We start from the raw sequence: 15,341 nt of genomic DNA, 5'->3' as shown, positions 1-15,341 counted from the left end.
GACATGGAAAATCAACAGTCATCTGGAACCTGACCAAACATGCACATGCCCACTCACATGAACAAGCAAACTGCCAGCTCATCCTACTTCCTGAAATACAGCTCATCCTCATCTCTTCCTGAGATGAGGCCCAAGGTGCCTCATCTCCACAATTTGACTAAATTATTTTAAATTTGTTTGCATTAAGAAGTGTTCACTCTTGGGAATTCACTTTTAACATGGCAATCTCCTCTAAGCCTGGCTTTCCTGAAATTCCTTCAGTAAGGATACTACATACGTCGGCTCCATTAACAGCTAACCCCAGCAAGAATGAATCTAAATCTTACATACCTGAATGCTTTCATATGCAAGATGCTTTATTAGCAACACATGTTTTCTCTGCAGATCATAATCACCTGCTGTTCCAAAGACCATAATTTGAGGAAAAAGCTTCCAGAGGGCCAGAAATGCATGTGGAGAAAGTTAGAAAAACCATTAGTCTTCATAATTGCTCCATGAACAAAGAATAGGCATTCTAGTAAAAATAATCACTACCATTTATTGAGCATTTACTATCAACCTAGTACTGTGGTTAAGTGCTTCACTGAGCTAAGTTAAATCTTCACAGTACCCTGCAAGGTAGGTATTAGCCCTAAATGACAGATTAAAAAGGCCATCTGAGAGAGGTTAAGTCATTGGCCCAAGGTCACACAAGCTACTAAGGGGCAGAGCTAGGATTTGAACCCAGACCAACCAGTAGCAAAATCAGCACACCAAAATGTATATACAACAAAATCCAACAAGTGATCTCATTCTAAGACTTAGGACAAAGTTATTTTCACAAATTAGAAGGCTTGTCCTTACTGGTAGCGAGGAAAATCTAGAGCTGAATACCTGGTTGGATTGTGACCAATCCCCAAGAGAAGAAGAGGAGGCATGGAGAGCACCTAGATCCATTTCACATGAGCAAACTGACAGACAAGTTGCATTTGGGTCTGCAGTGCTGGAACCTTTCCCCATAAATTAGCTGTGGGTGCTCGATGTTGATGACTGAGAGCAATTATACCACTCATAGCAGATGGGAGCATATGGTGCCAGCCAAAATGAATCAATGTGTCACAGCAGCAAGGTTCTCGGATAAGATTTAGAAAATGTTGTCAAACAATGATTATATTACCAGGGGGATTGAGCCAGCAACTACATCTTTCAGCCAATAACTTATAGCACTTGAATTTTTTTTACCCTTATCCAATGTCCATTGTTATGACTCCAGTTTACAGACGGAGAAATATAAAGTAGTTTGCCCCAGTCTATAGAGTTAAATCATTGGCAGAACTTGTAGAGTTTTAACAGAACCTAATAGGTTCCTTTTCCATGCCTGGATCTTGAAACATTTTTTTTTTTAATGGCAAAGGCAGAACTGGAGCACAGAATACCATCTTTATTACAGGTAAAGCCAGGATGGAAGACAAATGGCCCAGCTAACTCCCTGACAGTCAGCCTTAAGGACAGACAACCTGAGGGGAAGGTAAAGCTGTCCGAGTCACTACTACTCCCCTCCACCCCTACCCCCACCACTAACTTGGACTGAGAAAGAAGGAGAAATCCCCTGCTCTCAAGACCTTGGCTAGATAAATTAGCTCCCTAGTTGAAAAACATGGAGCAAAAGCCATTGTCAGCCAACCATGTGGCAAGTCAGTTATTTAGAGGTGTCACTCTCTTCTAGGATTTTCCTCTTTAGGGTCTTCAGGTACAACTATACTTCTATAAGTGGGAGAGAAACTTTCCCTGAAGAGAATAGATATAACTATTGCCAATCTTCCTAAGAAGAGGTTGACCCAGGTAAGAAATTAGGGTTCAAGGGCACCTGGGTGGCTCAGTCAGCTGAGCATCCAACTCTTGATTTCAGCTCAGGTAATGATCTCAGGATCCGATGGAGACCCCTTCAGCAGAGAGTATGCTCAAGATTCTCTCTCTCGGGTGATAGAACATGAAAGACTCCTAACTCTGGAAAAAACAAGGGGTAGTGGAAGGGTAGGTGGGTGGGAGGATGGGGTAACTGGGTGACAGGCACTGAGGGGAGCACTTGACAGGATGAGCATTGGGTGTTATACTGTATAGTTGGCAAATCGAACTCCAATTTAAAAAAAAAAAAAAGGAAAAAAAAGATTCTCTCTCTGCCCCTCCCCCACCATGCTTACTCTCTTGCTCACTCAAAAATAAATAACTATTGGGGCACCTAGGTACCTCTGTCAGTTAAGCATTCAACTTTTGATTTTGGCTCAGATCATGATCTCGGGGTCAAAGGATTGGCTCCACACTCAGCTAGAGATCCTCTCCCTCTCCCTTCCCCCTACCTGTTTGTGCTTGCTTGAGCATGCACACATGCTCTCTCGCCCTCTCATAAATAAACTCTTTAAAAATAAAATAAGTAGATACATCTTTTTTTAAAAAAAAAAAAAAAGGAAAGAAGGAAATTAGGATTCAGGGAAACAAGCCCCACATTGAGATGAATACAAAAATCCCTTCTTTCTAAAAGCTGGGGGTAATAATATTGAAGCAAAAGTTCCTGTCTCCATGTAATGAAGCATAGTCGAAAGAAAGGCAGGCAAGGGCAAGGGACCCCTGCCCTAAGAGGAAACTCCTCTTAAAAGGATTTAACACCACCCTGGAAAGAGCCCTTTACCCTTTCCCACATGAACAATTACCTGAGAGGTAGATGAGCACCTGAACAAAAACCTGATTGTGTGACAGGTGCATGGAGGATTAATCAGATTAAAATAGCCTGCCAACATTCTCATAAAACCCTTTAGACTTAGAAACTCCGGTGGCGGGATCCCTGGGTGGCGCAGCGGTTTGGCGCCTGCCTTTGGCCCAGGGCGCAATCCTGGAGACCCGGGATCGAATCCCACGTCGGGCTCCGGCGCATGGAGCCTGCTTCTCCCTCTGCCTGTGCCTCTGCCCCCCTCTCTCTCTCTCTCTCTCTGTGTGACTATCATAAAAAAAAAGAAACTCCGGTGGCAGTTCTCTCTGGTCCCCTCCCACTTCAGGAGCTTTGTACTATCCTTCAATAAACTTTGCTTTGCTGCCCACCACTCTTCTTCTAGTCTCCCTCTTTATTCTTTGAAGCAGTGTAACCAAGACCCACAGGCACCGAAGGAAAAGAGATTCTGTAACACAAGGAGAATACAAAAGAAAATGTACATGCTCCCACCTTGGCTCATTCCTTGGACTTGTGTTTCCAAGCCACTCTTTGTCAATGCTGCCTAGCTCCACAAAGGTGTAGGCCCACCCTCAGCACCCAGACAAGAACAGTAAATAAGAATCTCATTGAAGGTTGGGAGACACAAAAGACCATTATAGCACTGAGCAGATACCATCAGCTCAATGTCACATTTGCCCAGGTCCACAGGCCAAGCCTCACCAGCCCTGGGCAGGGCCTCTCCCTCTCTCTATCCTCAGACCTGCAGCCTATGCCAAGTCCCCTACCAAGAGCTCATGTTCCAGATCTCCTCCACGTCCTTTTTTATTTTATTGAAGTTCGATTTGCCAACGTATGACACCTAGTATTCATCCCATCAAGTGCCCATCACCCAGTTACCCCATCCCCTCACCTCACTCCCCTTCCACTACCTTTTGTTCATTTCCCAGAGTTAGGAGTCTCTCATGTTTTGTCACCCTCTCTAATTTTTCCCACTCATTTTCCCTCCTTTCCCTTATAATCACTTTCGCTATTTCTTATATTCCATGTATGAGTGAAACCATATGATTGTCCTTCTCCGATTGACTTACTTCACTCAGCATAATACCCTCCAGTTCCATCCATGTCAAAGCAAATGGTGGGTATTTGTCGTTTCTAATGGCTGAGTAATATTCCATTGTATACATAGACCACAGCTTCTTTATCCATTCATCTGTCGAAGGACATCGAGGCTCCTTCCACAGTTTGACGATTGTGGACGTTGCTGCTGTAAACATTGGGGTGCAGGTGTCTCGGCTTTTCACTGCATCTGTACTTTGGGGGTAAATCCCTAGCAGTGCAATTGCTGGGTCATAGAGTAGCTCTATTTTTAACTCTTTGAGAAAACTCCACACAGTTTTCCAGAGTGGCTGCACCAGTTCACATTCCCACCAACAGTGCAAGAGGGTTCCCCTTTCTCCACATCCTCTCCAACATTTGTTGTTTCCTGTCTTGTTACTTTTCCCCATTCTCACTGGTGTGAGGTGGGATCTCATTGTGGTTTTGATTTGTATTTCCCTGATGGCAAGTGATGTGGAGCATTTCCTCATGTGCTTCTTGGCCATGTGTATGGCTTCTTTGGTAAAATTTCTGTTCATGTCTTTTGCTCATCTCATGATTGGATTGTTTCTTTGCTGTTGAGTTTAATAAGTTCTTTACAGATCTTAGATACTTTATCTGATATGTTATTTGCAGATATCTTCTCCCATTCTGTAAGTTGTCTTTTAGTTTTGTTGATGGTTTCTTTTACTATGCAGAAGCTTTTTATCTTGATTAAGTTCCAATATTTCATTTTTGCTTTTGTTTCCCTTGCCACCTTAGATGTATCTTGGAAGTAGTTTCTGTGGCCAAGTTCAAAAACAGTGTTGCCTGTGTTCTTCTCTAGGATTTTGATGGATTCTTGTCTCACATTTAGATCTTTTGTCCATTTTGAGTTCATCTTTGTGTATGGTGTAAGAGAATGGTCTAGTTTCATTCTTCTGCGTGTGGATGTCCAATTTTCCCAGCACCATTTATTGAAGGGACTGTCCTTTTTCCAGCGGATAGTCTTTCCTGCTTTGCCTAGTATTAGCTGACCATAGAGTTGAGGGCCCATTTCTGGGTTCTCCATTCTGTCCCATTGATCTATGTGTCTGTTTCTGTGCCAGTACCACACTGTCTTGATGATCACAGCTTTGTAGTACAACTTGAAATCCGGCATTGTGATGCCCCTGGCTCTGGTTTTCTTTTTTAATATTCCCCTGGCTATTCGGGGTCTTTTCTGATTCCACACAAATCCTAAGATTATTTGTTCCAACTCTCTGAAGAAAGTCCATGGTATTTTGATAGGGATTGCGTTGAACGTGTAAATTGCCCTGGGTAGAGCAGCATGGGTGGCTCAGTGGTTTAGTGCCACCTTCAGCCCTGGGCAGGATCCTGGGGTCCCGGGATCGAGTCCCACATCAGGCTCCCTGCATGGAGCCTGCTTCTCCCTCTGCCTGTGTCTCTGCCTCTCTCTGTCTCTCATGAATAAATAAATAAAAAATTTTTTAAACTTTCCCTGGGTAGCATTGACATTTTCACAATATTAAATCTTCCAATCCATGAGCATGGAATGTTTTTCCATCTCTTTACATCTTGCTCAAGTTCTTTCAGAAGTGTTCTGTAGTTTTTAGGGTATAGGTCCTTTACATCTTTGGTTTGGTTTATTCCTAGGTACTTTATAGTTTTGGGTGCAATTGTAAATGGGATGGATTCCTTAATTTTTCTTCCTTCAGTCTCATTGTTAGTGTATAGAAATGCCATTGATTTCTGGGCATTGATTTGTATCCTGCCACACTGCCGAATTGCTGTATGAGTTCTAGCAATCTTGGGGTGGAGGCTTTTGGGTTTTCTAGGTACAGTATCATGTCATCTGCAAAGAGGGAGAGTTTGGCTTCTTCTTTGCCAATCTGAATGCCTTTTATTTCTTTTTATTGGCTGATTGCTGAGGCTAGGACTTCCAGTACTATGTTGAATAGCAGTGGTGAGAGTGTACATCCCTGTCAGGTTCCTGATCTTAGGGGAAAGGCTCTCAGTGTTTCCCCATTGAGAATGATATTTGCTGTGGGCTTTTCGTAGATGCCTTTTAAGATGCTGAGGAATGTTCCCTTTATCCCTATACTCTGAAGAGTTTTGATCAGGAATGGATGCTGTATTTTGTCAAATGCTTTCTCTGCATCTATTGAGAGGATCATATGGTTCTTGTTTTTTCTCTTGTTGATGTGATCTGTCATGTTGATTGTTTTACAAGTGTTGAACCAACCTTGCATCCCAGGGATAAATCCCATTTGGTCATGGTGAATAATCTTCTTAATGTAGGATCCTATTGGCTAGTCTCTTGTTGAGAATTTTTGCATCTGTGTTCATCAGGGATATTGGTCTATAATTCTCCTTTTTGGTGGGGGTTTTTGGTTTTGGAATCAAAATGATGCTGGCCTCATAAAATGAGTTTGGAAGTATTCCATGCCTTTCTATCCTTTCGAAGAGCTTTAGTAAAATAGGTATTATTTCTTCTTTAAACATTTGATAGGATTCCCCAGAGAAGCCATCTGACCCTGGATTGTTGTGTCTTGAGAGGTTTTTGATGACTGCTTCAATTTCCTCAGTGGTTGTTGACCTGTTCAGGTTTTCTATTTCTTCCTGTTCCAGATTTGGTAATTTGCTCCATGTCCTTTCAAAAGAAAAAGCTTTTTATGCTCCCCTCCCAATCAAAATATTTTTCTATTCCACCCAAGTAAAGGTGACACTCATTTTCATTTTTATTTCAGTTTATTTTAGACATTTACTTTAAACAGAAGCAGTTTAGCTTCTGGTTGGATTAAACCTTTCTACTCCAGAATAGGTTCTTGCCTTTATCTTATCTAACCAGAAGGCCCACTAAAATGTTGCTTCTGTTGTTAAAGGAGCAATCTGGCCTCAAAAGTCAAGTCAAACTTCTATCTCTAGGAAAGCAAAAAAATGCTGGAAATTTTTAAATAGCTTTGCCCACCTCCATCCCAGCCACTGATTCTAGCCCTTAGAGGTTGCTAAAAATATCAAGGGTTCCATCTAGTTCCATCACAAAAGTTCTGTTCCTATCTCAAAGTAGAGAAGAGACACAGATGTTTTCCTGTTTCCTTCTGACCTTAACAGAATCTTCATATTTTTAGAGCTCTGTCAAAATTTTTTTCTGCCCCAATACACCCAAGGAAGATAATAAACTCTGTCAGTACCAGCACCTCAACAGACCATAGCAAGGAATCTCATTTTGGGTGCAGAATACACAAACCTTATAGAGACATAGCAACAATTTTGAGAAGAAAGTTGTATAGTTTGAAAAGGTAATTATAATACCCCTCCACACTCAACCCTCATGTTCCCCTCAAATATAAGTCAATTCTTTAAATGCTCTAACTTGCCTATTTTTTTACCCCTCAGCCATTATATAATTGAGTTGTGTCACCATTCCTTCAAAAGTCCAAGTCCTAGGATTACATTAATGTTTCCTTTCATTTATTCCTTCTCTGCCCAAAAATGTTGCTAATACATAGGAGAGATCCTACATGCTCACCTCATTAGAACCAAATGCTAATGATCACCTCATTTGAACGAAATTTTACATTTGTAAAGAGCAAAAGCAATGCCTCAAACACAGTATTCATATTCCTTCTACATCCTCCTCAGCCTTTCACATGTCCTAAAAAAATAGCATGCCTCTGTTAAGAGCTTGGAAGAGTGCTGTCCCATCAAACTTAAAATACACTTAAATGGGCACTGAGGGGGGCACTTGGCAGGATGAGCACTGGGTGTTATGCTATATGTTGGCAAATGAAACTCCAATAAAAAAGAAATACACTTAAAGCTTTCTTGTAGTTTTTTTATCTTTGTTTTTCATAATGATACATTTGTATCAAGAGCACTCCTCCTTTAAGCAAGACCATTATGTAAAAACTATATTACCTAAAAGAAAAATGAATATATATTCACTTTGTAAAATCATTTACCCATTGAGTTTCCCTGGTACTTTTGAAAATGATTAAATTTATTTGAAATTCTGATTTATACAATGTGGAGGGTAGCCTTATAATGTTAAGTAAGGTATTCTGATACCTATAATGAAGATTCTTCCTCACAAATTCATCAACCTTTCTCTATACATTCTATTTTTTATATATTCATTATAGTCATGAATATCCCAATAGATACAGAATATGAATAGCTGCACAAACATGTGATTGCTAGCTATTATTTGGGTACTTTCAGCAAGGAAAACTGTTTTTCACATCACATCAGAAAAGACTGAGCTGAAATGTCAGTTTCTGGATAAACACTTTTAAGCGTCTGATTAGGTGAGTTAGAAGTTAGGTATCTCAGGAGCCGAAAGCCTCTGCCCTAACATTTATTCACTCCTAGAGAAAACAACTATGCTGAATCACACGCAGAAAGATAAGAAAAACTCTTTAAGTCTTCAAATTAAGTTAGTCACTCATTTTGCCACTGTGTTCACTTCTGACAGTCTTGATAGACAAATATTTCAGGGGAAACTGTTTATAAAGAAAATAAATTGCCATTTGGAACTTTTCATGCCTGGCACCCTTGAGGAAAAAAGAACCCCATCCTTATTCTGCACACAGCACTTCCTGCTGCTTTGTTCTTTATTTAGTTCTCTTTAAAGTTCAGCAGCATTTTAATTCTTTCTCAAATTCTCCAAAATTCTAAACCATTCTATACGTGACAGAATTTTTAATAAATCCTCAAGTTCTCAAAATACAAAGTCCTGAGCCATGACTGAAAAAGTAGCCAGTGGTTTTGTCAGGTATCCTTTCTCCTCTGGCCTGGCATGGTGCCCTTAGCCAGCACTATCTCCCCTTCTTCACTGACCACAGCTACCTACTGCCTCACACTCACTTGGGGCCTTCTGCCTCCATCACCTTGGTCTCTATTGCTTGTTTCATCATTGCATGCATATTAGCCTCATCATCCTCTTTCTCCATGGAATCCTGACTTTTTTTTTTTCAAGTATCCACTCCTCCACACAAGCACAAGCTCCAAGGAAACTAACCTGGAATCCTGTTTCAAGGCATGGATCTGGTTAGCCTGAGCAAATCAGTAGATAGCACTCTTCTGGTGACCTTCATGACTGGAGTTGGTCCATTCAGACTGAAGAAAAAGACCTGTAGCTCATGGTTGGAAAAGAAGTTCTTTCACTCTCTCTTCTGTCTGCTGGACATGAATAAGGAAGCATAAGGCCCCAATTGTCAGTTGTGGCCTCCTGGTGATTATAAGGAGAACCATCTTTGGCATGAAATGGATGTGAAACTATCTGGAATGGATTCCTGATGTCATCACTGAGCCACTAACCATACCGATTCTGGAGACTACCTGACTTCTGAATGTCATTCTTGAAAGACTTCTCAGAGGCTTTAATATTCTAAAACACACTATGAATTCTTTCAAGAGGGAGTATAATATACTCTCCATTCCAAACATACTTAAACTAATAGCCTTACTTCTTTCAAAGTCTAGTATTCCATGGAACCCAACTTGGGAAACATGCACTATGGTCATTTTAGGGTTGTCTGACACCAAAAATTTCTCTGAGAAGTTAGCAATCATCAGCCACTAAAGAATAGAGATAAAGGACACACAACATAAACCCTTAAGCCCAAGATTCTCTGCTTGAGATGCATACTCTGTGTTGGCAGTTTGAACACAATCATGTAATAATTCCTTTTTCTAAATTAGGTCAATATGCACTTGTTAAATCATATATTTACTTTACCCAACATATGGGTATATACATTTTATACATGGCCTGATTCTTCTGCCCAAGAAATTAAAATGCCAACTACAGTAAGGCTTACTTCTTCTACCTGACTTTCAAAGCCATCCTGATCTGACCCTTCTCTAGTTACCCATTTATTACAACTCCCACACCCAGACTACATTTCAGACTCATTACTCACTCCATCCCTGCGTCCTCAGCTCAGATTCCCAACCACAGCAGCCTTATCCTTCTCCTGTTCCTTTTCAAATTTGGAATTTCAAATTCATTTTAATTATACATTTCATTATATAAGCAATACATTAATATATTCTCCTTATAAAAACTTAAGTACTATGCTAAAATTCTCTTTGATAGGCTCAATTCCAGCTCATCTCCTACATCTCTAGGAGTATCAACTTGGTGTATAAGCTTCCAGACATTTTCCTAAGCAGTTCTATACATACATATATATGATCCTATAGAACATACGGGGCCCATGTTACATTCTACTCCCACTCTCCATCCTCACTCTGATTACAGACAGCTTTAAGGATCAAAAGCTGAAAGAGCTATTAGCTTTAGAAAACTGAGAACAGAGATAAGAAAAGTATAACTTAGCCTGTCAGGAAAAATTGGTGGTACGTAGCACCCACTATTCCACAGAAAATGCCACATTCTCAGAAAGGCAAATACCAGACAGCAGAGCCTTCTTGCAAGCGGGCACAGAAGGAAAGAGGAGCTACAGGGTGTTAGGAATAAGGCTATAAAGCTCTTTGAAGACTTCCTACTTTCCATCAGGTGCCAGACAGCAGCAATGATTTGATGTAAGCAACACTCCAACACTGTGCTGCTGTCCAGCTCCTCACTGGGATCCTCTTCTCACAGTTGAGAGGCCTAAGCCACACTCTGCTCCACTAGTTACTTTCCATTTCCCATTTCTTTCGTCTGGGAAACTGGAAGGGATGCCATTTTGGATTTGGACAGCTACTTCCAAGGGTAAAAAAAAAAGAAAGTGTGTCTAAACTTAGTTTGCCAGTTCTTAGCCCATCTTTTACCAGGATGCCAAAGACTGTTCTCTTCCGAGTTTGAGGGAAACACACAGAGCAAGCATGTTCATGGTACATATTTTTCCCCAGGATCTGAAAGAGAACATAACTGGTACCTGAAAAGGCCAGGACTCCATAGACATATATCTATAGTCTCACCAGATTCCATCATCACTTGCCTCCCTGCTCCCTCTACCTTCCTTTTCATTTCCTAAACTGGGCATTTGGTTATGAAATCTCTTTTGTTAATATCTACTATATTCACTTGAATAAAAGAATAAAATAACCAGATATAATGATTTCTAATGACTCCACTGAAGATGGCCTCATTGGATTCCCAAGTTATCAAAGGAGCAAACTACTGTGTGAAACCAACAGGGTATGTGAGAGGGATCATCACCTTGGTTCAAGCAGTGCTTTCAATTGACTGAAATCCTTACTCCTTGCTCATGCCCCAGAATAGAAGCAAAGCTCTCTCTTCTGGACACCTATAATCTTTCCTTTTTCTTTTTGTTTCTACTTTTTCAAATATAAAATCCCAGGGAAAAAATAATATATTATAAATTTGGAATTATGCCCAACATAATCTCTGCAACACTGATTATAGACAGCTTTAAGATCAAAGCTGACTTTAATCCTCCCTGACTTCATGTCATACCTCTCTCCTCACCCATTCTATCCACTTTCTGTTCCACTCACAGGTCATACTCCATCTCAGCTTAGGTCTTTGCACATGGTGTTTCCTCTGCCTGAAATGCTCTTACCCTGATCTCTGTGTGGTTTTCTCATGTCATTCACCTTAAATGTCTTGCCCTGCCCTGGGACATCTGGATGGCTCAGCTGGCTGAGCATCTGACTCAATATTGGCTCAAGTCTTGATCTCAGGGTCTTGAGTTCAAGCCCTGCATTGGGCTCCACACTGGGCCTGAAGCCTACTTAAAATGTTTTTTAATTTTTAAAAAGTCTTGTCTTAAATTTCACCCCATAAGAGAGGTCTTCTTTGGATATCTTATTACTGAAAGATCTATCATAGACACTAACTAAGGAAACAAATGAATAAGCTCTGGAGTGCTGACTTGGCCAACTGCTCTGCTCCAGGAAATTCTGAGGTAGCTGGACAAATTCAAAGTATAACTTCTGGCTGGGTTTGCCAACACTGTTGCCAAAAAAACTCAGATAAACTTGTTGCAAGAGAAGTCAGTAACTCAAGAGAAGAAGACTTGGAAAAGAGAAAGGGAGAAATTTATTTTGGGTGTCAGCCGCCAGGGGAGGTGATAAACTCAAGCCTTAACAACCAACCTCTTAAAAAAAAAACAAAACCACAACCTCTTTGTCTGCAAGGTAGGCACCTAGAGTATTATAAGAGGTTGTAGGGGTATGTGCAAAAGAGCAGACAAGGAGCTCCTGATCATTGGTGAGGGTCTGTATGTGTTCAGCTCCTGATCAAAAGCAGAGAACAATATGTGTGTAGGGTGTAGTCTTCCAGTCATTCCATTGCTATCCGGGCTTTTCTGGTCTGGTGGGCAGATATTCCAGTCATTGAAAATCAATGCCTCAGGAAAGTGCAATAAGAAATAAGCACAATGGGTTTTAGTTAGAGTATGAGTTAAATGGTCTTGCCTATTTCTGATTTTAGTTTTTTGGGTCTATAATTGAGAAAGAGGGCTCACTAATAATCTGATCAAATGTAGTCACTTCCTTCACATCTCCCTGTCTTAGATTTCTGCATAGTGTTTATCACTTTTGTCATTTTCCTTTCTTATTTTTCCTGTTGTTTTTAAATTGTCTGTCTTCTAGACTAGAATGGGAATAAGGTATCATCTTGTTTATCCAAGCATCACAGATACCAGAAAACAATGCCTAGCATATAGAAAGTACTTAAGGGATACCTGGGTGGCTCAGTGGTTGAGCATCTACCTTTGGCTCAGGTCATGATCCTGGGATCCTGGGATCAAGTCCCACATCAGGCTCCCCACAGGAAGTCTGCTTCTCCTTCTGCCTGTGTCTCTGCCTCTCTCTGTGTGTCTCTGATGAATAAATAAATAAAATCTTTTTTAAAAAGAAACTTTCCATGGCAAAGTTTCTTATTAAAAAAATAGAAAGTACTTAATAAGTGTTGAATGAAAGAATTCTTAGATCTACAACTTCACATATAAGGCCCTCCCTCCCTCTCTCTCTCTCTCATTTCTGATCCTTCCTCCAAATTATACTTTTCTCCAACCAGATTCACCTACTTTATTTTTTTCTTTTACTTTAAATTCCTTACTCATGCCTGCTGTATTATCTATCATTCTGTTCTACATATTCTTCCCTCCTCTGCTATTCCCACCCCACCCCCAAGTCCTACTTTCCCCACCTAATTGAATCCTCCCTGACTTTCAACTTGTTAAGTCAAGCATTACCTTTTTCAGAAAGAATCCTCACCTGCCTTCTCTCACCTTCGTTAAACCACAGGTTCCTCCGCTTTGCTGAGAATTCTGTGCTTGCATTTATCAAAATATGCATCTCACTATACTAGTTATGTGTCTTTTTACCCCCATTTACTGCCCTGGATGCTGAGGTCATGCACTGAGGCCATGTGACTTACTACACAACTGCAGCCCACTCATAGGGGAGTATTCAATAAATGGTTGCTAAATAAATGAATAGAAAACATCCAAATATTTCTGAAAGGAAGGGAAGAAACAATAAGAAGAAAGGGAGGAGGGAATTAGCTTAAATGAAGAATAGAATCCATTTAAATTTTTTAGATTTAATGAGATTAAGAAGAAAACTCTGGCTGAGACCTAAGAAACACCAAGGGGGTCTAGACTTAGACTACAGTGACCCTCTCTCATCCACTCCACTGGCTTTCATGCAGTGATGTGGAAATCTACTAGTTGTAGCTTTCTCAAATTATTTATATTTATTAAAGAGCTATTGAAAGCAAAAAAAGGTAGCCCAATATGAAATTACCTAACTCATCTAAACTAATCCTTCCTGTTAGCACACTTCTGTGGGATAGGAGTAAAAGGCCAGAGTAACAACCTTTATGTGGGATCTGTGATAATGCACTATCACCCTGTAGGTATGGATTTGCTCCTCCACTCATCCACAGCTGCCTAAACCCATTCTGGGGACTAGATCTAATATCAGGACTCTCACTGGAGAATATCAAGAAACATTCTCAAGAGGCTCAATCTCCAGGATCAAATAAGGAGAAGGCGAGCAGACACCCCTGTAGCAATATCATAGGGCTATGAAAATTTCAGAGTCTTATAGTTAGTGGAAATCAATATGTTTGTCCTACACTTGTGTATCCTGTTTCTGTTACTACAACCCTATGGTTATAAATTTTATGGATGTATAAATGAAATCCTAAGGTGTTGGTTTTAGCTTTAGTTATTATGTATATACAAATTAGGCTATTTTTTATGTCAGTTCTAGATGTGGTTAAGTAGACTCTAGAGTACACTGCTCTGATGGGAATATCAGAACAGAATTCCTATCTGACTGGAGTTTTACATATATGTAAATTAAACAGCCCTGAAATGTTGCTCCTAACTAGATGTGGTGCTGACCAGAGCTGGGACTGAGAATTATAATTTACACATAAACACACACACACACACACACACACACACGTCACACACATTGGAAGCTATAATCTATACTGCACAATTTCTTTCTCTTAAAGAGAGAAGTATATATGATTCATTTCATTCTGTTCATAATACTTACAGAGGGAACAAAAAGAACTCTTAGGACTCCTTCCCGTATCTGTAATACTTTACATAGATTCTAACCAAAGCTTTCCTTTCTACCATCTCTTATTTCCTGATGGCTTCAAGGGTATGGAGTATGATAGAAAGTGACACATAAGTTCCCTGCATTTGACCCCCTAAAACTTACAGTTAGCCCAATTTTTCTTCTTGATATCCTAAGAGAAAAAAAGGAAATTATAAAAGATTATAGGTCAACAGGGTGATGGTCCCACAACAAACATCTTTCTTTTCTTTTTTCCCCCTTAGGATTTTTTGTTGTTTTTAAGATTTCTTTTAAGATTTCTAAGATTTCTCCATTTATTTTATTTATTTGTTTTAAAGATTTTATCTATTTACTCATGAGAGACACAGACACAGAGAGAGAGAGGCAGAGACACAGGCAGAGGGAGTAGCAGGCTCCATGCAGGGAGCCTGAGGTGGGACTCGACTCCGGGTCTCCAGGATCAGGCCCTGGGCTGAAGGTGGCGCTAAACCACTGTGCCACCCGGACTACCCTCTCCATTTATTTTAGAGAGAGATAGAGAGAGCATGGGGGGGGGGGGGGGAGCAGAGGAAGAGAGAGAATCTCCAGCAGATGCCAATAAGTAGAGGGTCTCAATGTGGGGCTCAGTCCCACAAACCCAAGATCATGACCTGAGCTGAAATTGAGAGTTGAATCCTCAACCAACTGAGCCACCCAGGTACCCTACAAACATTTTTCAAAGACCATTGAATGAATAGTGGTGCAATACATAGCACACAATAAAAACATAAAGCAAGAAGATGGATTTCCCAAGATTCATACAGGCCTATTAGTTTCATTTCTGTAGTTGTATCTCATATATCAAGAGTCTCTAGGACGGCCAACTGGTCACCTGCTGGCATAATATCCTCATTCCTCAGATAATCAAAAACCTGCATTTACAGAAATAGCAGAAATGTACACCATGTACTGGGCCATCCCTCTCCCCTATATCTACTTGGTAATAGGGCATGGGGAAGCTGAGAAAAGCACCAAGTCAAGGCATAAATATGGCACATCTTCCTAAAGTTCAATTTTACTGAGA

Source organism: Vulpes lagopus, chromosome 13, assembly GCF_018345385.1.
Source record: "Vulpes lagopus strain Blue_001 chromosome 13, ASM1834538v1, whole genome shotgun sequence".
In the NCBI taxonomy this organism is placed as follows: Eukaryota; Metazoa; Chordata; class Mammalia; order Carnivora; family Canidae; genus Vulpes; species Vulpes lagopus.
Note: the sequence above shows the minus strand (reverse complement) of the source record.